This window comes from Alligator mississippiensis, chromosome 2 (assembly GCF_030867095.1).
Source record: "Alligator mississippiensis isolate rAllMis1 chromosome 2, rAllMis1, whole genome shotgun sequence".
In the NCBI taxonomy this organism is placed as follows: Eukaryota; Metazoa; Chordata; order Crocodylia; family Alligatoridae; genus Alligator; species Alligator mississippiensis.
This window is the reverse complement of record NC_081825.1, coordinates 148,591,248-148,616,693: the sequence shown is the minus strand read 5'-3', so window position 1 is coordinate 148,616,693 and position 25,446 is coordinate 148,591,248. Positions and strand designations below refer to the sequence as shown.

Below are 25,446 nucleotides of genomic sequence, written 5' to 3'. Positions count from 1 at the left end.
AGGCAAGAGGCTTGCCACACCTGGGTGACTCTTGTCACACCTGGGTGACTCACACAAAGGGGCGCCAGAAAAATCACTCAGAAGAAGCACACTGGAACAATAAAGCTGATGCCTTACTGCTAGTAAGGATGCTGCTACTAGTAACCACACTGAAGACACAGACCAGGTAAAGAAAATGGATGCAGTAACTACCCGGAGAAAAACTTTAGGGAAAGGAATGGATAGCAACAGAAGTGTCCCAAGATTCATAAGCTAGGACAGCTTTAACTGCCTCTACTTCAGCTGCTTGGGCAGAATGGGGGCGAGCTGGTCCTTGGAGCACCTCTCCGTCATTTATGCGGATGGCTCCATACCCTGTTTGGGGATGCCCTTTATGATAGAAACTTGATCCGTCTGTAAACCAAATTACAATTCTGTTGTGCATCTGCAAGCCTCTTGCCTCCCTTGACAGGCCATTCAAGGTGTTTTAGAAGAAGGAGGGAGCAGGTATGCTCCTCTCCTTCTATGATTAATCCATACGGGGCTGGTGAACCAGCTTGCTCTTTTTTAAACTCTACTCCTCGGTTTACTAGGGCGAGCGTCCGCTGAGCAATGTGTGGGTTAGAAACCTGGCCGTCTTGTATTTTCCCTGATATGATGCACTTTAGCGGGGAATGCACAGTCTGAACAATGACCTTTGACCCTCCAATAATAAATTCCCAATGAGTGACGCTCCAGACCAGGGCATGACACTCCTTTTCACAGGGGGTGAAGCCTTGCTCTGTTTGATTTAGGAGCCTGGAGGCACATGCAGTGACTCAGAGTTTATCACATTGCTTTTGACTAAGAGTGGCTCCAATACTTGTTTCTGAGGAGGCCAACTGAATCACAAAAGGAAGGACAGGATCCGGATATCCCAGAGCCAGAGCACAAGCTAAATCTTGTTTTAAGGTAGCCAGGGAAGTTTGTTGGTCTGCTCTCCATTCCCAAATCCTGTTTTTCTTTAATAATTTGTACAGAGGCTTAGCTTTGTCAGAGAACATTTCAATGAATTCTCTGGAGAAGTTAAAAGTTCCCAGAAGAGCTCGCAAAGAGTGTGTGTGTCTGTGGGAGCAGGCAGACTTCCTACTGTTTTTACCCTTTGCTGATCTGGAGTCCTGCCATCCTCTCCAAGACATACACCCAGGTATTTCACTTGTTGCTGCACTAACTGAGCCTTTTCTCTATTTACCTTAAATCCAGTTTCCTGTACTATAGTCAGCAACTCCTTAGTGATTTCTCTGTTCATTTCTGAAGTGGGGGTATGTATCAAAATGTCATCCACGTATGAAATTACATGTGAGTGGTGTTTAGGGCTCAAACGGTTCCACATTTTAGTGACATGGGCGTGACAAATACTAGGGGAAGAATGGAAACCTTGGGGAGTTCGACTGAAGGCATATTATTGTCCCCTATAGGTAAAAGCAAACTTATACCAACATGAAAAATGGAGAGGTATAGCTATGAAAGCATTAGCCAAATCTATTACAAAGAACCATTTGGAGCCAGCTGCTACTGCTGCTAAGATCTCGTTGTAGTTAGTTAGCACAGGAGCAGCGGCATGGGTGGCTGCGTTTAAGGCATGGAAGTCTATTGTCATTCTATAAATGACCCCGTCCGCTTTAAGGACTGGCCATACTGGTGAATTGCAAATACTTTGCATAGGCACAAGCACTCCTTGTTCTAAGAGACAGTTTATAGTCGTTTTAATGCCTTCCCCTGCTGCAGCTGGGTATTTATACTGTCTTTGAGGAGGGGGATCTTTTCCTTCAATCAAAACTTCAGCATTTATTTTTCCACACTCCGCCTTTTCCCAGTCCACACACTGGGAAATTCTTGTACCCATGGATCACTACTGGAGATTAGGGTGGCAGTAGGTGCCTTTATGGCAGCACAACGATGCATAGCAGAGACTTCTGCAGGTCCTCCTTTTAACTTCCATAACACCCCATTAGCTAGATCTACAGTTAGCTGAAATGCCTGGAGGAAAGGAACTCCTAGGATTCCCTTCTCATTTCCCTCATGAGCACAGCACTCTACTTTTCCTTGCAATCTGTCAATTTGCAAGGGAACATCCTGCCAGACAGGAGCTTCCTGGATTTCTCCCCCATATCCGCTGAGCTGTACATGTTTTGTGGTGGGTCTCCCTCCAGAGATCCACCAGGGACTTTGAATATTTACTGAGGATACAGTATCCACTAGCAATTGGGCTAACATCCCTGGGTTCCCCACTGCAGCCCTCACAGTGGGTCTCCCCCATACATCACACTGAAGTCTTGTGACCAGTTGGGGAGGCCCGAGGAGAACCGGGCACTCCTACTGATCAGCAGACTCCCTCTGGAGCCTCCACTCAGGAGAGAAGGCAGGGGTCTGGCGCAACACATGGGATGCACTCTGTACTGGGGCAGCAGGCAGAGGAGGTGCTCCCTGCATTAACTCTGCTCTCCGCATGGCTTGAGACAAAGCATTAATCAGGACACTAATTGGCGATCATATTTTCCCATATCTTCCCCTAAATTCACTAGCTCTTTCCAAATCATTCTCCTAAGGGTCTCCTTGGGTTGTCGTTGCCCAGGGTTGTGAGGCAAAGGGGGATTAGAATTGGGAGAATGACTGGCAGAGTGAGGACCATTATTTGCAAAGGTGATAGCCTGCACAGGCTCTGATGTAATCTTGTTGCCTGCTTGTCTCTTTAAAACACCAGTCTCTCGCAGCAAATCTCCTGTCTGTTTGATTTTTGCCACTAGTTCATTCCAGGTTATGTGTTCTAAATCCACAACCCCTATGGTCATTTTGGTCTGGGAATTTAACCCTGCATAGGTGCTCCATATTAATTCAGGTCCCTGATAATGGAGAGTGATAACTCCATTCTCTTCTGTCTGGGGTAATGAATCAGAGAGAGCTGCTAGCATTTTCTTTCAGATCAGGTAAGATTCTGGGGCTTTTCCTGGCTTCTGCTCTTCCATTACATACAATTTCTTAAGGGAAGAAGCAGGCAGTAATATGTTAAGAGCACTTATTATCCATTCCTGGGGTCCAGGAGCAGTTCGCTCCCAAGAACCTATGCCCATGCCTAGAGCATCTGCATCACAAGGAGAGGCACATAACTGAACTAATTGAGTTAAGTCTATGCCATCAGCAGAGGGGTACATTTGCCAAACACAAGCCAGCCACACAATGGCAGTGTCTCAGTTCAGTGGCCCCAGTCTCTCAGCAATAGCCTTGGCTTGACTGGGAGACCATCTCACTATGTCAGTGACTATCTCCGCTGTGGGAAGATATTCTCCTGCAACTAAGCATTTAACCTCCTTTGTGGTAACAGGAGCAACATTATGCACGTAGTGCCAATCGGGGTTAAATGGGCTTTTGGGGACTGCATCAGGGAGTATCTCTATTTTCCCAGGGGACTCAAAGTCACAATCCTCTTTTAACCTTACAGCTGCTACCACCCTCTTATGGGCACTAAGTTGGGCATGCAATTTACTGATCTCTGCCTCACACTTCTGATGGCTTGCTGCTGTCTTTGCTGCCTTGTTTTCCTTTGCCAGAAAACGAGTTGCTGCTCTCGCTTCTTCTAACAACACTTTTGTGTGTGCTAATTCTTTCTTATACAACTCTAAAGTCTTGCTTGCCTTGTCTCTGTCTTCCTGTATATCTCTAAGTAAAGTTACCATTTTAAGCTTTTCTGCTATAAAATCTCACAATCTCTCAAACGCTGTTGTAACTGTTCTTTTTCAAGCTCCAATTCCTGCTTCTCCTTTAACATTTCGATCATTTCCAAACATGCATAAAACAATGCCCAGGCAGCAGCTGCAATTTTTGCACTACTACGTGGCTTAAGATTGGTGCAATACTGTTCAAAACTCAAACCTGCCTCAGTCAGGGGATTCTCACCCTTGAAGCACACTTTTTCCCAGGGATATTTTCCCTTCTTCATTACCCATCTCTCTAACCTGCAGGGTTTCTCCTGCCTCAAACGAGCAGCTAAAGGGGTTTTACCAGACATCTCCATTTCCCTTATCACACTAATGATCACTATCAAAAAGCCTCTTTCACACAGTCACTTAGATTTCACACTGACACAGTATTACTCTACAATCTTAGTTCTAAAGTACAACTCTTAACTCTATAGCACGGTCTTAAAGTTATTCCAGCACAGTTCTTAACTTAAAAGTTACAGGAGGGTCTATGAGAGAGGGACCTAGCTGAAGGAGCTTGGTCTGATAAGAAAGAAAAGAGAAAAAAGGAAAAGAAAAAGGAAAAGAAAGCTTTCAGATTGGTGCCTCGGTTTACCACTCTGCAGCAACTACTCAACAATTACCATGTGATTAGGGTCAGGTGCTGCCACCCTTCTCCACCACTGTAGTTGTATTTCCTCTGCAATACTTCCTCAAGCAACAATTTTTATTTAGCACAGCTCATCACCTGTTAATTAGTCCCATCACTCAGCACCTGAAGTGTTCTGAAAAAGCCAAAAGTATTAATTTTAGGTAATTCCAGAGTGCTTTCATATTCGCCAGAGTGAACTTAATGTGAAGACTGAAGAAATGGTTACCTTCACATAGCATAGCAGATACAGAAATAGAAACTGAAGATGTTTTTTAAGTCCCCTGGCAGACATTAAGCCTAAGATGTGATTAAGCTATTAATTGCACCATAAACAGTAACCTGAACTTTAAAACCCATGTGTACAACCTAGCTGCACATGTGATTTTCTAACATTGCTGGTGCATAGGAACCCAGGGATCAGGGAACCTCTCCTGAACCCTGGGGCACCAGCATGCCAGGGCCTTCAAAATCTATGCATGCAGTTGGGCTGCACACAAGATTTTCTAACATCCTGGTGCATGGGGTTCTAGGACTGGCTCCAGTGTAGTTCAGGGGCTGGAATGCAAAATCTGTTGATTGGTAACTGGCTCTGCTGTGGTCCCAGGGCTGAGACTCACCATCAACTGATAGTCAGTCCCAGGTCTAGGACTGCATCAGAGTCTCAAACCAGCTCTGGTGTGATCCCAGGGTTGAGACCATCAAACAACTGATTGTCAGTCCCAGCCCCAGGACTGTACTGAAGTTCTGAATGGGCTCCAGTGCAATCCTGGGGCTGAAACCAACAATCAGCCAATGGTCAGTCCCAGTTCTGGGATCTCTCCAGTTCATGACAGGCTGCAGGCACTTGGCAATCAACTTGTAGGTACAGAAGGAGTTTGGGATCATCATTATGATCCCAGACTCCCCCTGCACTGACAAGTAATAATAATGCAATTGAGATCTGGTTCCTAATTTGAAAATCATGCATCCTGCCATGTATGTGTGGCACAGCAGGAGACAGGACTGTTGGGATCAGGGATTGGATCCCATTGAGCTATTAAATAAATGTGTACCAAGGCCTAACTCTTGCAAATCAAAAGCGCTAACAGCACAATGAGTCCAACGTCAAGTCCATGTACAAGGACAGAATTTAATAAACGCAGTCAAGTGACTGGCTTTACTCACACAGGGAATATCAACAACTGCAAAGAGACTACTTGAACAAGTAGTCTTTTTTATTATATACATATGCTACCCTCCCCAAGACAGCTTAGGGCAACTTACAATAAAAACCAGATAAATTATAAAAACACATGAAATATTAAAATAAAATTGTATTAAAATAATATGTAATACAATGAGCTCTTAATACCTTAAAGATATAAAGAAAAGCCCCTTTTAAGAAGTTACATTAACTTTTAAAACCAGTGCTTAATGCCCACATTTGTTACATAAAAGGCTGAAGGATAATACTCTGTGTTCTAAACACCTAGCAGTCACCAATTTAAAATGTCTAATGTGACTTGTGTGACAGTATAAAAATTCTCTACTAACAACTGAACATCCATTCAAGTCTAACTATATACTTTTGCTTAGAATGGAGTACAAGAATCCAAGAGCTATTTGAGCTGTGTCCCTCAGCAGAGCCATGAACTTGTTCATTTTGCTCAAAATGAACTTGTTCTACCCCCAGAAAGGACCTGGCTTTACACTCTTTCTGCAAAAACAGCAGTGGATAGGAGACAGAAGGAAGTTTTACCTGTAGAGGATGAGTGTATCCCACAACTTCATATGCCATATTTGCCCTTCTCTGAAAAGGGGTAGTGTGCAATAGCAACCATAAGAATCACACAGGCATTGTGCTAGATTCTGTATAAATTCACAATGCCATTATGCATGGTTCCAGAAGGTTAGTAAAATGCTTCTGATCCAATCCACACTAATTTTGGCTATTCATATGTCCTTAGCCCAACTCCAGATTTATAACTAGAAAATCTCCTCTGCTTTCTGAGGATTCAATGCCCCTAGAATAGTATGCTCCTTTCCTCCCGCTTGCAAACCTTTCAACTTTCTAATGCAGCTGTGTCCTAATACAGAACCTGTTACAAGCTTCTTTTTGTAGATTCTGCTCCCCTTCAAAACAAGCAGGTTTACTTTCTTTTACTCCAAAGCACCACTCCGCTCCTAGGGAAAATGTAGGTGGTAGTGACGGCAGTAGCAGCAGCAAAACCTGCTGCTTAGAAGGACTGCTGACCACCATTGTAGGGTGCTCCGAACTACAATGACTCCAAGAGCCTTGCTAGGATCATAAGGGAGAAGATGCTCCAGCTACCAGTATTTCTTGTTGTGTGGGGGAGCAAAGCAGACCTGAAAAGTATCTGGCAAGTAACCAGAAAGGGTGCAGAATGGGCCAGCTGGGAAGGGGAAAGCCAGTCTTGCTCTAAAGCAGTGTTTCTCAACCTGTGGGTCACAAGAATATATGAAAGGGTTGGAAACAAATTTTACAATTAGATCAACAAACTTTAAAAATGGATTCTCCTTTAAAAGAGAAAACATGGGAAACCGTGGCTTTTCTCTTCAAGCCGTCACAATTTCAGCTTGCAAGGAGCTGCTTGGGGCCCTTCCTGCCCCACATGCCCACCCCGTGACACAAACACACTGCGGGGCTGGAGCCTGGACATGGTGGGCAGCAGTTTGGAAGTGAGGGGTACTGGGTGGGGACTGGCCATCAATGTTTACAAATGTGTCCTAGTACAAAAAAACCCACTGCTCTAAAGGACAGAAAGTGAGGAGGGAAGGCTGGGAAAGAAAATGGTCATGATAAGTACTTGCGATTATTTCCTGTTCCCCCTGCTATCTTCAACCTTTTTGGCCAGTGAAAATAATTTAATGGCCTACTCTTTGGAGTTTGAAGTTCTAGGGTTCTTAAGATGTCTTTACAAATTTCTGTAAGTGGCAAGAGGTCATCTGGAAGCCACCTGAAAAAAAAAGACTCATTACCAGAAAGTGCAGATGGTGGAAATGTGGTACGTGGGAAGAAAATGTATTGCTCAATAGCCTTCTAGTAAAGATGTGAAGTCCTAGATAGCAGAGTTCTTCCTGTAATGCCTTAAAGGGGATCTGATTGCAAAGTACAAACAACAGTAGGGATGTGCAAAACGGGCCATATTCGATTCGGATTTGGATTCAGCCCAAACTGGGGACAGTGATTCGATTCGTTGATTCGGATCACTGTCCCCGATTCCATTTGGCCGAATCCAAATCTGAAGATTTAATGTTGATTCAGAGAATCAGCGATTCAGACATAGACATAGCTTTAAATGTTTTTTCTACATACCTTGAGGTACCAGGCAGCTCGTGAACACTGCGATGGTGGGGCAGATGGAGCATCCCACAGGAGCATGGGGTTCCCCCCCACGTGCTTGGTGGTGAAACTGGAAGTGGACTGGAAGTACTTCCGGTCCACTTCCAGGTCTGCTGCTGAGCATGCTGGGGGACCCCCCACCACACATGCTCCCAGCTCAGCGATTGGCCATGGGGGGATCCTGGGGAACCGCCCCCAGACCCAGGAGGCATTAGTCGCATGCTCCCTGGTGGACGTGGAAGTAGACCAGAAGTGCTTCTGGTCCACTTCCAGGTCTGCTGCCAAGCGTGCTGGGGACCCTCCCATGCTCCTGTGGGACACTCCATCTGCCTCACCATCTCAGCATTCATGAGCCACCTGGTACCTTGAGGTATGTAGGAAAAACATTTATAGCTGTGTCTATGTCCGAATCGTCGAATCTTTCTGAATCTCTCTGAATCGATTTGGAGGGTTCCGATTCGATTCAGAGAGATTAAAGGGTCTCCTGATTCGATTCAGATTTGGAGATTCGGCCACTGAATTGGGCTGAACCTCCACCAAATCAAATCAGTGACCAAAGCTTCGCACAGCTCTAGAAAACAGTAGTAACATCAAAAGGATCCTCCTGGGTCTTTGCCTACTACTGACAGGGAAAGGGCTCGACCACATCATTTAATCCTACATAAACATTTCTTAAACTCAATCTTAAAGTTATTTAGACTGCTTGTCCCCCTAATTCTTATGAAAGGCTGTTGCAGAACCTTCCAGGTCCCTTCCTAACAGCAAGTACTAGGAATGGCTGAACTGACAGTATGCAGTTTAGGAATGCGGGTTGTTTTGTTTTGTTTTTTCAACTTTCCAAACTATTTTCTTTGATGGGTGTAAGTTTGTAATATTAAACAAATAATTAAAAAATTAAAAAGCCATGTTTATTTTCTCAGACTTAAGGTATCTTGTTTCTTAAAGGTGAATGTTTCCAACTAGCACTCTTGCTAAACATAAAGGTGAGCCCCTCGTCAAAACTTCCTCCGCCACAAGTAATTAGCCATAATCACAGTTTTTAACATACCGTACTTGTATGTTTACATTCATTCCTCTGCTCATTTTTTTCAGATATCTGCTGATATCACTCATTCAATATGATCTGCTTTATCACTCATTCAGTCCCATTTTTTTCATCACACTTCTCTGCTCTTTCCCTTTGCTTTGGTTTGTCACATCAGTATTTTAGTGGACTTTAACTCCAATAATCCTTGTGTTTGAAACAACTTTCAAATCCGTAATCACAGACATTTAAAAAACTAGTTCTTATCCCCAGAGGGTGTACTTTTGCCTAGCCTTTAATTCTATATTAGAACTGGTAAGTCAACAGGTTGTGAGTAATAATAGCTTTGTTTTCATAGTTACCATCCAAGGCAGATCCAAAGGGTCTCTGATTGCAGTGGTGCAGTCATACCCTTCTTTGGGACCACACCACAGGAGCTGCAGCAAGCACCTTTTCAAAGGCCCCAAAGCTGATAAGAACCCTCCCCCCCCTTCCCCTCCATGCTCAGTTGCACATCCCCTCTCCTTACATTACCTCTTGCCCCACCCACCACTGCCACTGTCCCTGGTTGACCCTGGAGAAAGGGGGAGCTCCAGAGCTGCTCCTGTCCTGCTCCAGCTAAGCTGTGTGGGGAGCTAGGCTAACCCAAGGACAGCAGCAGTGGCAGGTGGGTTTCCCTTTCCCTCAGCCTGCCCCTACTCACTGCTGCTGTCTCTGGCTGAGCCCGGTTCAGCACACAGCCTGGCTGGAGAGGGCATGAACAGTTCTGGAGCCCCACCCTCCCTCAGGTCAGCCCAAGACAGCAGTGGTGATGGACAGGGGAAGGAGGGAGCAAGAGGGAAGGGGAGGAACCACTGAGCACAGAGGGAAAGAGAAGACTGAGAGGTGGAGGGCAGGATTTTACCTTATTTAGGGAGTTTAAAAACAGCCCTGACTGATGCTTGATCTACAGCCCCTGGTCTGGGTGGGAGGCCAAGAACAGGGGGTGCAACTATCCCTGAAGTGCTATTCATTGCTCTCACATCCCTTTGCAAAATCTTGCATCCACCTAATGTTACAAATAACTAACATTAATAATGAGAAGTAATAATACAATGGGATCAATCATATCAGGTGATAAGCATCATCTCTCACTGAAGTTGAGGCATTGATTCCCCCTCCCACCATTTATTTGGTTGATAACGATGTAGAGAAAGGGGAGCAAAAAGGTAGCCTGTACCTCAGGACTGATGACAAAAATAATACTATCTTTTAGAAAAACCAAAAACCCCATTAAGAATGGGGTCCCCTTTGAAGAAAGTCAATATAGATATGACATATCTGTCATAGACTATTTCCTTTATTTCCTTGGATACCATTATTACTTTAGACACAAACTGAATGCTCCAAATAATCCACCTAAATAATCCACCATTATAGGATTTCAAATCTTATTTCTAGGCATTTTGAAATATAAATAGCAATTGGCTGTTGGGCCCTTACTCAGTGTGATCAACATAATCTGTTGGTGACTCAAGTGGATCACCATCCACTACACCAGAGCCTGTAAGTGGATACAAGGTAGGTCATGGATAACTTCTTTATTGTATTTGTTTTGGGGGGGGGGGGGTTGGACAGGCCTAAAAGAAGTGTGGTGGGGAGAAAGAAAAAATGTCTTGATGTGGGATTTGTTCTTGAAAAATATTATCATTAGTGTGAAGAGCTGGTGATTGTGAGAAAGGGAAGATTTTTGGTGCCGGTATTAAATTTTCTTTTTTAGAGGATTTATTTACTTATTTTTGGTGATGACTATTTAATAAACAGGGGAATTCTGTACTTGTGAAGACCCATTCACAAAATGCCTTTCCCTATTGGAAATGTACCAAAACATTCCCTGGAAGGAAGGATTTAATTGATGAAAGCAGGAGTTAGGAATGGAGACAAAGGAACACAGGTGGAAGTTCAAATGAATAAGCAAACGAATCCTCAGGCTTCTTGAGGGTCAAATGCAAGTGAGTCAGGAACCATGTCTCACAGCCACAATCTTTCTATTCAGTTGACTGACTGAAGCTGGTGCTTATAAGATTAAAGAATCACACCAATACTGATAAAAACATGTTGTAATGGCTGAATGAACTGTTTACTCTGAAAAGCTAGCAGTTGAACTCTGCTCTATCAGCATATGCCTCTGAAAAGTATATCCTCTTGTTAGACACTGAAAGATGGCATTCTGTTTCATTTCACATACTACACTTCTCATTTCACGATGAGTGCCTAGCATTACTTCCTGATACATGTAGAAGAACTATGCTTGACTACTTACTTAGCTGAAGGATGCACTAGGTCTTATGTCCATGATTGCTTTTATTACTTGTCTCAAAGAAAGAAAAGTGGTCTTTGTATTTAATCACATTGGTCCTCACAAAGCCCATCAATGTTGGTTCTTAATTGAATGGATTGCTCTTGACCATAAGTGATACAGGGTACTCAGCCTCCATGTGTGCCAACTGATGTTCTGTGAATAAACAGAAAACTAGGAGAACCTCATGTGGGTATATGAACACACTAGGGCCATGTCCCCACAAGCAGAGGTGTGCAGTTGCCATTGACAAAAAAAAAAATCAGAACAAATTTGTGCTGCTGCTTTTTGCCCTGGCAAATGCCCCTACGTGTAGGGTTAGCAGAGGGAAAAATGCTCCAGGTGGGATAGAGCTGTGCAGGCCCCAGCAGCCTTACTTGGGGTTCTGGGGGCCACCCGGGGCAGCAGCAATCTGGCAACAGAGAACATAGCGGCAGCCAGAGCATTATTACTCTTGCTGGCCAGGCTCCTGGTTTGGCAGTGCATGCTGCCGATGCATGTGCCACGCCACTTTGTTTTGCGGTGGGTTTTTTTGACACTGGGATTTGCTCCTGTGTCAAAAAATACTGCCACACTGCAAATTTGCAGCACAGTGAACGGATGCACCTGTGCTGCATGTGGTTTGTGGCATGTAAATCACATGTGTGCACTTGTAGGTATGCAGCATAGGTGTCTTGTAACTAGGCCAAACTGGCACAGGAAGACGTGAAGGTTGTAACTCATATGACCTGAGCCACAACTGAGCTTCCATCAGGCTCATTAGGTTGTCTCTGGTGAAATCTGCTGTTTGCCTGTCTTAACTTCCACATTCTGTTTTGTGTACTCCAAAGCCCCAGGGCACAAATATCTAAGATCACATTTCAGATCCAGGTTTTCTGCATAACCGCATCTCCTACCATTGTAAAACTTCACAGTTGTAACTTTCAAAAGTCAGCTCTTTGCTGTTGACCTACAGTGGCTGGAAACTGAGCTGTACCTCCAACTTCGTCTTGTTCAACAGAGGCATAACTGGTATGATTTAAGCCCTGGGCCAGCATTTGCCAATAGTATCCTGCTATTGGGAAGAAGTGCTTCGTAGGAAGGGAAGTGTTGGCATGGGCAGCACTCAGGAGGCTAAAGCAACAGCCGTTGGATGTAGAGACCTTCTCATGTCTGTGCCCTCCTCCCCCCCCCCCCCCCCCCCCGTCAGCAGCTGCCGCCACAGTTCATCAAGTGTGCTCATTTTCATTGCCAGCAGCAATCAGAAATGGTAAACTTGGCAGTGAAAAAAGAGCCAAGAAAAAGAGGTTGCCAGAAGAGGGTGCTTACCACTGGTAACTTGTATGTTAGCCCACTAGGTGCTGGCTGTGTCAATACTTCTCAGGCACAGCAGCAGCTATTCCCAAAAGCAGGACATCTCTTTCTGCAGGATGCTATTGGCAAATGCCAGAGCCTCAAGACTCACTGCCCAGAGGTGAAGATGCCTCCAGGAGCCTCTATTTGGCACTCTCTCCAAGTCCTCACCCAGGGTTCATGCCCTGCTTGCCCACCCCTAGTTATGCTACTGCTTATTGTTGTTGTTGTTCATCCTTTGAATTCAAAGATGACCATGACATCACATTTTGGTTTGGTTTTTGTGAGCACACGAATGGCTGATCAGGCCAATTTGTCTTTGAACTGTCTATGGCATACTGAGCAAGAGATGCCGCTTTTTGTTATTTGGTCAACAGCGAACATGCTGCTGTTGTGAGATTTGCGCTGTTTGTGCTTCTGCTCTGCCTCTGCTCATAGATGGTAGCGCAGCATGGATGAGGCTTCGCCAGGTAGAATGATTATGAGCGAGATCTTCCTGGGACTTTGGGTCAGTGTTGAAATGTTTCAGTGATGACCCGATGAAGTCTCCTGAGAGCGCTTTCCCTCCTTTAGTTCACCATAAAAGATCTTTGGCAGTCACTTATCTGACATCCTGATGACATGGCCTGCCCAGCTGTGATTTTATCAACAGTGTGGACGCTTGGAATGCCTGCCTGTGTAAGAACTTCAGTGTCTGGGACCTTCTCTTGCCATCTTATCCCCATCAGTTTCCTCAGACAGCTCATGTGAAAGTGTTTCAGCTTCATAGCATGGCGTCTGTACACCATCCAGGTTTCACATGCATACATCAGGATTGGCAACACAATGGCTTTGTAGGCCTTCAGTTGTCTGTTGACTGATGCCTCTGCACTCCCACACATTTGCACTTAGTCTACTGAAGGACATGGTTGCTTTAGCAATTCTGGCATTGGTTTCATCATCAGTGTGAACTGAACATGACAGTGTACAGCCAAGATAGAGGAAATGTACTGCTTATTAGGCCAATTGATGAGTCCATTGAGCAAAAGCTTTCATAATGTAGCAAAACAAGAGAAACATCAGATGCCTCACTTTTCCTAAATTTGGGTTTCAAACAACCAAAAGCAAAATTCAAGAGAGGGAAAATTGATTAACATTCTGTATTTCTCCTGCTCACTCTCCAACTAAGGGCCTATTTCTCTCCCCTAGCCCAAATGATGCTCTTTTTGTTACTCCAGTGGGTGCTACAGGTGCTACACACATTTAAAAATGTTTCTGTTCTACCTCCCTATTGAAATTCATACCATGATTTGGGAATGCACAAAACCTAAGGATCTTGAGGGATTTTAAATGAATGTCCCTGATCTTGCAGTTCATATCCAGGTAAATCCCCCACAGACAACAGGAGAAGGCTATGCACCAACATTCTACCAAGTGACCACACTATGGCCAAACCTTTGCTTTGACCTCTTTAATCCCATAGTGCTATATTAAGCTAATCGCCAGATGAAGTAGAGGTGTACCTGAACCAGGCAATTCAGACACAAAATCTTTGAACTTTGAAGTTGAGATCGAAGTCTTTGTGGTTAACCATCTGAATAATGGATTAAACCAATTTTTTCTCACCACTCCTCCCCCCACTCCCCTTCACTTAGACACTACAGCGTTGAACTGATGATTGAGGTTCATCTCTGATACTAAACTCCTTCCTCTCTCCCAGACAATAAAGATACTGAAATCCCTTTAACAGTGTCCTTGCAGGCACTTTTGTTTCAAAATGGATTGTAAGATCCTTACATCCAAGTACACACCTTGGGCCAGTTATACAGTATAGAAGTGGCTAGGTCTTTTTGCTTTCCTGAAATTTTTGGATGTATTTAAAAAAACTCAGTGACTTCTGAAGGAAAGTAATCTGCCATCAGATCAGTGATCATCAGATGGCCAAAGGAAAATATCTATAACACAGAACCAACTCACAAAGACTAAAATGGAGGTTGACATTGTAGATTTTGGTTTATTTTATTTTATGGAATTTCTTCATTTATTTTATATAATCTGAAAGAACCAACTTCAAAGAAGTAGAAATATTACCCTAATCTTACAGAAGGGGAAAAGTGAACAGAATCTGATTTATTTGTCCAATCTTAAATCTGAAACTGTTGGTAGAGTGGGGAATACTATTCAAGTTGCTCAGCTTCAATTGTATTCATTTTTCTACACTCTTTTAAAAAATCTCAGTGAAGCTTGCTCAGAACTTTTGAAAATCAGGCAATTTTTTTCTTAAGGGATATAAAGAAGAGCTGGGAAACTAAATGTTAAAGTTTTTCAAAGTATGGCTGCTGTTTCTAGAATGAATGGGCCATTTTTACATTGCTCACTGTCCTGCTACACCTGGAATGGCTAAGGAACATATTCTGTCCTCATACATAACCCCTATGTGACAGTGTGTTTAGTGTACCTGTCACTTTACAAGGGAAAGAAGCTGCTTGAGAAGCAGTCTGCAGGTGTGGCAGGGGCCAATTAGAGAGTCACCTGATTAGAAGTGGGGCTGGGCTTGAAGCATATAAGCCCAAAATGTGAACTAGTCAGGGAGTCTAGGCCTGAGATCCATGGAGAGAGGAGCTCCTGGGTAACATCTGAGCTGGGGTAAGCAACCCCAGAGGTTTGTGGAAGGCACTAAGGGGAGGTAACGAAGTCCCAGATTGTCCAGCAGGGAGAGAGGGGCCAGAGATCCCAGAGGTCTGTAGTTCAGCAAGGAGCAAGCGTCAGCAGGAGGGGTCCCAAGACAGGGCTAGGGAGTTCAAAGATCTCACTCGCCTAGGAGTGGAGCCAGGGCCCAGAGATGAGCCAAAGGCCAAGGCCAAGGAAGACCACAGCCAGAGACTGATGGGGCCAAGGGAGCCTGGGAGTTTTGATTGGCCTGGGAGTGGGGCTAGGGCTTAGAGAGAGACCCAAGGACTGGCGGTCACAGCTGAAATCTAAGGGCCAAGGAGCCTGTAGCCCAAGAGGGGTTAGGACTGGAGCCGGGGGCCTGTAGCCCAGGTGGGGTGCATGTCAGCAGGAATGAGTAATATCTGTGAAGCATGGATGTGGTGTAAGGGGAGGTTGGAGACATAATTAGTCCTTAAGGCAATGAGCATGGACATCTGTGTTTATGATTGTCGATCTGACCTGGCAAGCCCTGGGGCAGCCTCCCTTTTCTGAAAGCAGAATTTCATCATGGCATGGCAAGTGAAGAGAAGGGGAGAATGCACAAAGAGAGATAGAAGGCCAAGAAGGCCAGGGCTGAGGATGTTTCCAGGGGTATCACGGCCACCCCTGGTGCTAAACCATGTTACATACTAACGTCACAACATAGTGTACAAACATTAAAGAGAAGAAAGTAGACAAGTTATCCCAGTGAAAACAACACCTATGTTTAGAATTATGCCATATTACTGCCTTAAAACCAATATTTTTAGTTAAACCTTTTGATTTTATCTGTCTGAATCCAATTTAATGATGAGCTGCAAGGGTTTTTACTTGTCACAGATGTCCCATGTTTTAAGTTGTACACTTACAAGGACTGAAAAGTGACCTAAAAATAGACCAGTGTAGGGAGTTCATTGGGTTCTTTATCATGCTAGTTAACTCTGCACATACCTTCAAGCTGTGAAAGGATATGCAAGTTGGTAGATCTGTGCAAAGCAGCAAGTATTCTTTTCAGATTCAGCCAATTCAGAGGGATGATTATTTGATTCAGTGATCTGAATCACTGTCCCAATTCGATTCGGCTGATTCAGATTTGGAGATTCGGTGCTAATTTGGAGATTCGGCCATAGACTATAATGGGAAATCACTAAAATACCTATAACTATGTCATTTTCTGCTTCCCAAGCTTCAAGGAGATAGGTGCAGGGTTTTTTTGTGAAAGTGCACCTCAAACTGTTGAAAGCAAAGCTTGTATCACTTGTGTGTGTTAAGATAGTGTGGGATAAATGCAGCACGGATGGTAGTCCCTTATGCGGGCATGAGGCATGCCAGGTTTCAGAGTGGTGTAGGGGTTTTTGTGAAAGGACACCAAGTTTCTGAAAGCAAATAGGTGCAGAGTGAGGATGGTGGCACTCACTCTGTCTGCACGTGGAGCTTGGGGAACCCCAGCAGCAGGAGGTTCACTTTTAGGAACACCAGCTGCTCCACCAAACCAGGATCCAAGAAGGTGCATTGGGGTGTCACAACATCACCAGCAATGCTGAATACCCTCTCGCTTGGAACACTGGTTGGTGGACAGGTGTTCCCAGGCAACCATGGCCAGTTCCTGGCACACCTGGCTGTGGGTTGGCCAAGGGGTCACAGTGCAGTGGCTCCACATCCTCAGAGAGATAGGTAGCCACCAAAGCCTCCACGCTACCTGCCTGATGGTGGGGTCTGGTGCCTCTGGACCCCAAAATTGAAGCCATGCTCTTGGCCCACAAGGGCAGCGGATATGGTGGAGGAGACTGGCTTGTGGTTGGAGTGCTGGCACGGGAAAGTGGATCCCCCTCTTCCACATCTCCCCACCTCTGCCCTTATGCCTCCCTGACTCTGTTCACCAGCACCTCCATCTAGTAATCAAGGGTTTTGCTGCTACAGATGCTCCCCTTCACCCCCAGGTCGCACATGCCTGCTAGCACGTGGACCTGGTGAAAGCAGCTTGCCCCAGCCAGGGACGTCGATTCTCTGGAACTTCTCCATTTTAGTCTCAAGCTCCTTCACTACGGGGATCACCTGGCTAAGGAGGGCATCTCCAGCGCTGAGGCTGTCAGTGGCCTCAAGGAACGGCTTGAGGACCACCAAGATCTGGGACATGGTATCCCATTCTGTTTTGTTAAGGGGGCCACTGATCCCAATCTTCCCCATCAAGGCCACCTCATGGATGGCTTTCTGTTGCTCAACCAGCCTTTCCAGCATCAGGTATGTGGAGTTCCACTGAATCTCCACATCCTGCATGATTTTGTGCTGTGGGATGCCTAGCTCTGCCTGTTTGTCCTGCAGCATCTTGCCCCCCTTGATGCTCCAGTGGAAGTAGCCCACTGCCTTCCTGCATTTCGAAATGAGCTGGTTGGTCATGGTAGTGATGGTGCCTTCACCAGGAGCCCTGTTCCCTTCCAAGGCGTCCCTGACTATGAGGTGCAGCTTGTGTGCCACACAGCGGATACCAACAAAGTTGGCATCGTGGACTGCCTTGATCATATTGGCCCCATAGTTGGTGACCATGAACCTGTGGGTGAGCTTACCCTGATCAACGAGCTACTCCTGCACCATGCGGTTCATGGCCACCATGATCTCCCTTGCCATGTGGGACTCATCCATCACCTCAGCTTGAAGGAGACCCCACCAATGGCCTGACTGATTGCACCTGTGCCCTGTGACGGAGAGGCAGGCATGATATCCACCCCAGCTGCTCCAGATGTCTGAGGTGAAGTATAAAGCTACCTGCAGCCTTGCCTTCTGCTGCTCCTCCCTCAAGTACTCCCTGCATGCCTCATACAGGGAGGGCACCACTGTCCTGCTACAGGTGGTGAGTGCGGGCACTTGGTAGGATGGGGCCATGAGTGCCATGAGCTGCCTGAACCCTGGATGCTCAACAAAGGTGAAAGGCTGGCCATCCAGAGCAAGCATCTCCACAATGGTCTAGGTGATCTCGCTCACCTTGGGAACGCATCCCTGTCTACAGCTTTCCCCCATCACTCCAGGATGGCCTGCCTCAGGTTTGGGGGGATGGGGGCTTTGTGGCGAGTAGGGGACTTTCCTTTGGGCATGCTTGCACTGGTGCCAGGCTGAGCAGGAAGAAGGGCAAGGGGGTGCTGTCTCCTGAGATGCAGCAGTAAGGCTGTGGTGGTAAAGTGTTTCATGTCCTTGCCACGGCTGATCTGTTTTCGGCAGTGCTGGCAGGTCACATACCTGGGATCATCTGCTACCTCAAAATTTCCTACGTTACAGTACTTACCAGCTTCTGGGTTGAGGGTGGGGATCCTGCCTTATCCCCCTCCTCACCAGGCAGAGGCACAACAACAGGAGGAACTGAATCACCTGCCCCCACAACCTCCTCCAAAGTGCCTTCCAGAGGAGACCTGCCTCTAGGGGAACTTTGAGGGGTGTAGAGCACAAACTCAGATTCTCCCTCCTTTCCCAGAATTTCCTTTGCTATCGCCCTGAGCTCCTCTGCTTCCAGATCCAGCTCCTCTGGCACTGGAAGGCTCATGCTGGGAACTGAAAGTGGGGTGGAGAATGTCATGCTGCTGCTGGTTAGTGGTGTTAGTGGTGGGGGTGCATGTGCAGGCACTGCTACCACATCCTTGCTCCCACTAGCAGCAGAAGACTCATCGCTGCCAGGAAAGAGGGTACATCTATGTTTGGAGCGGGGGGAACTTGCTCCCTCCCCTCTCCAGTCAGAATACCTAGAACCTGCCTTTCCAATGCACTTCATAATGTTTGGTGTGCTGCAAAATGTGTGTGTGTGTGTGTAATATATGTTGTGCTTTCCTGCACAGTGATGACACACTGTCAGGGAAAACACAGATTTCTTTCTGTGGGGAGAAAGAATCAAGACAGACTAACAAGAACAAATAAGAGGATTTTGAGGGGAAGAATAAGTTGAAAGAAATGGATAAGGATAACAATAGGGATTGTAGGCAAGGGTAAGTAGGACAGGATTGGCTATAACTTAAAAGAAGAGAGACCAGCTACCAGGAGACTTGATAACAAGCCAGAGCCTTTCAGACGCTGCTGGTTCAAGAACAACACAGCTCACAAAAGGCACAGATCACTTCAGACTCAGCTTGATATGCTGTTTCTACGTTCCTCCCCCAGAGCACTGTGATTGGAAGGGAACTCGGAGAAAGATCACAGTCACTGGCCAGCTACAGATGTCAATATCAGAGCAGTCTTTCCCCCCTCTCAGGCTGTTCCATATATGGAAGATCACCCCATCCCCCTGCCTCTTCTCATTTTCTGTTTTCTGCAAGCCTTCCAAATCTCTGAATTGATTTGGACCTTTTAATGGGTTTCCTGATTTGTTTTGGATTCAGAGATTTCGCTGCCTAATGGGGCTGAATCTCCGCTGAATCAAATAAGCCACCAAAACTTTGCACAGCCCTACATGGTGGCAGAAATAAGTGATTTCCATAGTGACCTTTCTTTAAAAAACCAATATTGTTAGAAGCTCTATCATATTAGGTTATTGGGAAGTGGAAATTTGTTAAATGTTGAGAAACACTTTAAGGTATAAATCAGAAAATAGTGTTGCAGAAAGGATTTAGATAATTTGAAAGTTCAGCCTTAAACTTGTTTGCTTTATTTTCAATACATCTGAATACTTCTGGGTAAAACATTTGGACAAAAACATTACATGGAGCTTTCAAGTAAGAGAAACTTCTCAAAATTTAGACCAAATATAGTTATACAACTAAACTGAAATACAAAGTTAATTGCAGCATATACTATATCTAGGTCAAGAGACTTTCACCCACTTCTAAAATGGAATAATATAGAAGGTGTCTTTACAGTGAATAGGTAACTTCTTACAACCACTGTTGAATACATTCTGTTGAAACTACATGGTGATTTTAGTGAAATGCTATGGAATTGTGCAAACTAGACTTAAAAGGTAACACACACTGGATACATCTGCACCATGCAATTAATGCACTTTTGCCTTACTCACAGTATTTTACTGTGCAGTAAGCTTTCCCCAGGAGCATATCTACACGTGCAAGACAAAACACAAAGTGTTTGTTGTGGGAGACTCCATCCTGAGGGGCACTGAGGGGGCAATCTGCCGCTCCAAACCTTTAGCATGGGAAGTCTGCTGCTTCCCAGGAGCCCGCATCTGAGACATTGCGGAGAAGATCCCTAAACTCCTCCAGCCCACTGACCACTATCCCATGCTCCTTACCCATGTGGGCACCAATGACACAGATCAGAGCGATCCCAACCAGGTCATGAGGTGCTACAGGGATTTGGGAGTGGGGCTAAAGGGCCTGGGGGGCACAGGTGGTGTTTTCTTCGATCCTCCCAGCCTCGGGCTATGGACTGAGGAGGAAGAGGAGGATCCAGGTAGTGAACCAAAGACTATGGCACTGGTGTCATCGGGAAGGCTTTGGCTTCCATGACCACAGTCTGCTCTTTGATGAGAGACGCAGTGAGCTGCTGGGAAGGGATGGCCTCCACCTCTCTCCTCTGGGAAAGAGGCTCTTCTCAGCCAGACTGGCTGACCTGCTCCACTGGGCTTTAAATTAAGCCCACTGGAGGACGGGGGGACTATCGCCACTGCTGGCCCACTGAGCAACCCTTGCAAAGCCAGCAGACCAAGGCATTTAAAGGGAGCCCACCCATGTCCCAGCCCTGGAACAACCAGTAGGTAAGGCAAGGGCCCCCAAGGGGATACTTTCCTGCCTGTACACAAATGCCAGGAGCTTGGGGAATAAACAGGAGGAACTTGTCACCCTCGTTAACACAAAAAATTATGATGGCATAGGGATAACGGAGACCTGGGTGGACTCCACCCATGACTGGACCTTGGGTATAGATGGCTATACCCTGTACAGGAGAGACCGAGTAGGCAAAAGGGGCAGGGGCGTAGCTCTTTATGTCAAGGAGAGCTATGCAACCCTGCAAGCCGACACTGGCGACCAGGGTGGACAGTTGGAGACACTCTGGGTTAAAATCCGTGGGGAACACGGCACAGGGGACACAATGGTGGGAGTCTACTACAGACCTCCCACCCAAAGTCAAGAGCTTGACCAAGAGTTCACCAGGGAATTGGCTGAGGCTGCATGCTCCTGGTCCATGGTTGTCATGGAAGACTTCAACTACCCAGAAATCTCGTGGGAAGAGCGCTCAACTAAATCCAAGCAGTCACGAAGCTTCCTCTCTGGCGTGGATGACCTCTATCTGACACAAGTAGTCTACAGGCCAACGAGAGGTAAAGCGCTGCTCAGCCTGGTACTGGCAACCAGGGACAACCTAATCAACAACCTAATGATCGAAGGGAAGCTGAGTGACAGCGACTATGAGCTGATCACCTTCACCATCCACCATAAAGCTGGCAAGTCAGTCAGCAATACAGAAGTCCTTGACTTCAGGAAAACTGACTTTGATAAGCTCAGGAGACTTGTCAGTGAGGCTCTAAGGGACCACGACTCGAAGGGGAGGGGAGCTCAGGAAGAGTGGTTGCTCCTCAAGGGAGCAATCCTAGATGCACAAGCTCAGGCTATTCCTTCTTGGAGGAAAGGCAGCAAAAGGGCACAGCATCCCCCTTGGCTCTCCAGGGAACTAGCAGACCTCCTGCGGCTAAAAAGAAAGGCCAACAAAGGATGGAGGACGCGATCTACCTCTAAGGAGGACTATTCTGCACTGGTCCGGTCCTGCAGGGAGCAAACCAGGAATGCCAAGGCTTCGATGGAACTCCAACTAGCTACAAGTATCAAGGACAATAAAAAGGCCTTTTTTAGATATGTGGGGAGTGGGAGGAAAAGCAAGGGCAACAATAGACCCCTGCTAAACCAGAAGGGACAACTGACAACCGACACCCAGGAAAAAGCCAACCTATTAAATGGGTACTTTGCATCGGTCTTTCATCAGTCCCATGGGACTCCCTGCCCACTATGGGACAGGGAGGCCTGGGTGAGGGAGATCCCCTGTCCTCCATCAATGCTGACCTCGTGAAGGAACACCTTGAGAGGATGGACACCTTCAAGTCAGCTGGCTCTGACAATCTACACCCCAGGGTACTCAAGGAGCTGGCTAGCATCATAGCTCAGCCCCTGGCACAGATCTTTGAGAACTCCTGGCACTCTGGTGAAGTGCCTGAAGACTGGAAGAAGGCCAATGTGGTGCCTATCTTCAAGAAAGGGAGGAAAGTGGATCCAGCAAACTACAGGCCCAGCAGCCTGACCTCTATCCCAGGGAAGGTCTTAGAAAAGATTACTGAAGAGGCCATTCTCAACAGATTGGCTGACAGCAACATCCTGAGGGAAAGCCAGCATGGTGAGATCCCAGCTCTCACTCTCTCTCTCTCTCTTTTTCTTTTTCTCTCTAGGCATAGATTCCTGAACCTGAATTGTATTAGTTAAGCTTGAACTAAATTTCCCCAAATACTTAGTGAAACCAGGGTAATATTGTAATTGTTTTGACTGTTTTCTTTTGCACGTCTATTATTACTAGTAGCATTATACATTTCATATACTCAGCAATAAATAACTTTTATAGCAAAACTGGTAGGAACTGGATATATTTTTCCTTCTCTACTTTTCCCTCCCCACTTGCTCTACAGCAACATTTCTTTTACCTAAGCAAAAGATCCCTGTGAAGCCCAGAAATACTGTGGGGTCTGCTCATCAAGAGGCTACTACTACTAGGACAGTTAGGGCAAAAGATTGGGACGTGCTGAATTTCAAAAACATAAGGGGATCAGCTTGTACATGCTGATTGACCCCATTTGGCTCAGACGTGCCCTTATGAACTGATTCCTGGCATATGAGGGTGTCAGCCCGTCCATGCTAACCTACCCAGCCGGGTCAGCCGTGTCACGTTAATCTGTGTGTGTTTGTGTGTGTATGACTGATTTGGTGACTGGAGGAATCCAGCCCCATTGAAACAGTCCTGCAAGATAGCTCCATTGGGGGTGAGGACTTGCAGAAGGGAGATATACAGCTCTGTACAGAAACACCAGTACACAAGCAGCACATTGATAGAATTACAGACCCTAGAAACGAATCCTTAATAAATGAGCACACCCCACAGTGATGGGAAAATCTGGTAACAAGCTATGTTTATTAGGGGTGTTCACCAGGATCAGGGGGAACGATTGTTCACAAGAGCACCCCAAGGAATGACAAGGTTGAACAGTTATAAACTCCAGCAAGACTGTTTCAGGCTGGACATAAGGAAGAATTTCTTCACTGTCTGAACCCCCAAGGTCTGGAATAGCCTGCCACCGGAGGTGGTTCATGCACCTACATCAGGCTTGTCCAACATACGGCCTGAGGATCGCCATGTGGCCCACCAAGCCATTTTATTTGGCCCGTGGAGGAGCGCAGAGCTGCAGCGGTGGCGGCGGAGCAGCTGCCGCAGAGCGTGGAGCCGTGGTGGCAGCGCGGAGTGAGGAGCCACCGCCGCAGAGCACAGAGCCGCTGCGGCGGTGATGTGGAGCGCAGAGCCGCAGCAGTGGCGGCGTGGAGCTGCAGCAGCAGCAGCAGGGCAGCAGTGGCAGGGCTGCGGCAAGGTGTGCAGGGCGGACCCATGGGTCCCAGCCAGCAGCAAGGGGAGGGGAGCTGCTTACCCCCATGGGGACCGGGAGAGTGGCCCCACGCGGGAGGCCAAGCAGCGGCCGCTGGCACTGCTGGCCTGCACCTGCTTCCTCACCTGCCCGCTTCAAGCCAGCCCCACTGCCCTGCCCTTCCCCACAGCAAGGCAGTGCCTGCTCCCCCAGCCAGCCTCCCCCCGGGCGCTGTGGCTCTCTGGGCCCAGCCGCCTGTGCGCGAGGCCCCGAGGGGGCCGCTTCTCATGTGCTGCTGGGGACAGGAGGAGCCTAGCCGGGTCTGTACCGGCCAGCAGAAGCGGCGGTGGAGCCGTGTGCCACTCAGGACGGGACAAGCCTGCACCAGTCAGTCCCAAGCGGCACACGGCTCTGTCGCTGCTTCTGCTGGCAGGCTGGCAGGTGCAGACCTGGCCGGCCTCCTCCCCTCCCCAACAGCACATGGGAAGCCAGCATCAGCTGCATGCTGCTTTTCCTGGCTGGTACGACCCGGTTCTGCCCAGGCGGGTCTTGCAGCACAATGTCAACCTGGGCATGGCACCGGCAGGCCGGGCGGGCCCCAGGTTAACCCCAGCCTGGCCCCGCAGCTTCTCCAGCACCAGGTCAACCCGGTTGTAGCCAAGCGGCTCCTGCAGCACCATGTCAACCCAGGCACGCATGCCATGTCAACCAGCACCATGTCAACCCCTGCAACTTCACTGGTGTCAAAGGTCACGTGACATCACTTCCTGATATGATACCACTTCCTGTGGAATCTTTGAATATGGCTTGCTGGCCCACTGGCTGATAAAAAGTTTGTGATCTGGCCTCACATTCAAAAAGGCTGGACAGCTCTGACCTACACTGAACGCCTTCAAGAGAAATTTGGATGCTTATCTTGCTGGGATCCTATGACCCCAGCTGACTTCCTGCCCCTGGGGCAGGGGGCTGGACTTGATGATCTTCCGAGGTCCCTTCCAGCCCTAATGTCTATGTCTATGAAATCTATGAATCCTGTTAAGAGCAGATTTGTTTGCAATGAGAGCAGCCTGGTACAGGGCTGCCCCTGCCCTCCTCTGCCCCCCCTGCAGTAGCTCCAGTCTCCCCCAGGTGCTAGCCCAGGGGCTAGCAAGGGACATGGGCTCCAATCCTAATATGCATGGGGCTAGAAGAGCTCTGATGGTTGCAGCAGCAGCTGTCTCCTGGCCCATGCACATTGGGAAGGGATCTGATGTGCATGGGACCAGGAGACAGCTACCACTGGGACCAAGAGACAGCTGCCCTGGTGGATGTTCACATTGGGGGAAACAGCTGCCAGCAAGTGTCCTCCTGGATGGGGCTTCCCTGCCCAGCAGGGGCTTTGCCAGGAGCTGTCCCAGGCATGATGCAGCTGCCACTGAGCCCCCTGCCAGGCAGGCCCCCTCACTTAGCAGGAGGCTGATCAAGAACTGTCCTACAGGTGGAACATCTGCCAGCAAGCCCCCAAGCCACCCCACTTGGCAGAGGGCTCACTGGCAGCTGCCCTGCTTGGGTTCCCAGCCCCCACCAACCTCCTGGAGCAACTGTGTGGCACCGAGTTGGGAACTCCAGACAGTGAGCCGGGGTTGGAGTTCCTAGCTCTGTGTCACGCAGAGCTGCTTTGGAGAGCAAGGGGGGATTGGGTTCCTAGTCCCTGCTCGCTCTGGAACTCCCAGCTCCATGCTGGGACCTGGAAGCCAGGACATAGGGCAGAGAGCTCCCCAGTCCTAGCGCTGACTAGCTCCTGGGTAGAGTCAGGAGCTGAGCAGTGCCAGGACCAGGGACAGCTATCTCCCCATCCCCTGTGG

At 47.3% G+C, this 25,446-nt stretch overlaps 1 protein-coding gene across 1 annotated transcript in view; it reads right to left on the bottom strand.

Moving 5' to 3' along the window:
- Positions 1-580: 580 nt before the first annotated feature.
- Positions 581-25,446, bottom strand: part of LOC132248613 (splicing factor 3A subunit 2-like) — a 43,075-nt gene continuing 18,209 nt past the window's right edge. The window contains exons 3-4 of the transcript XR_009459909.1: positions 7,155-7,304; positions 581-6,786 (exon numbers count right to left, since the gene is read on the bottom strand). The gene's annotated coding sequence lies outside the window, so the exon portion shown is untranslated. The remainder of the gene's footprint in view (positions 6,787-7,154; positions 7,305-25,446) is intronic.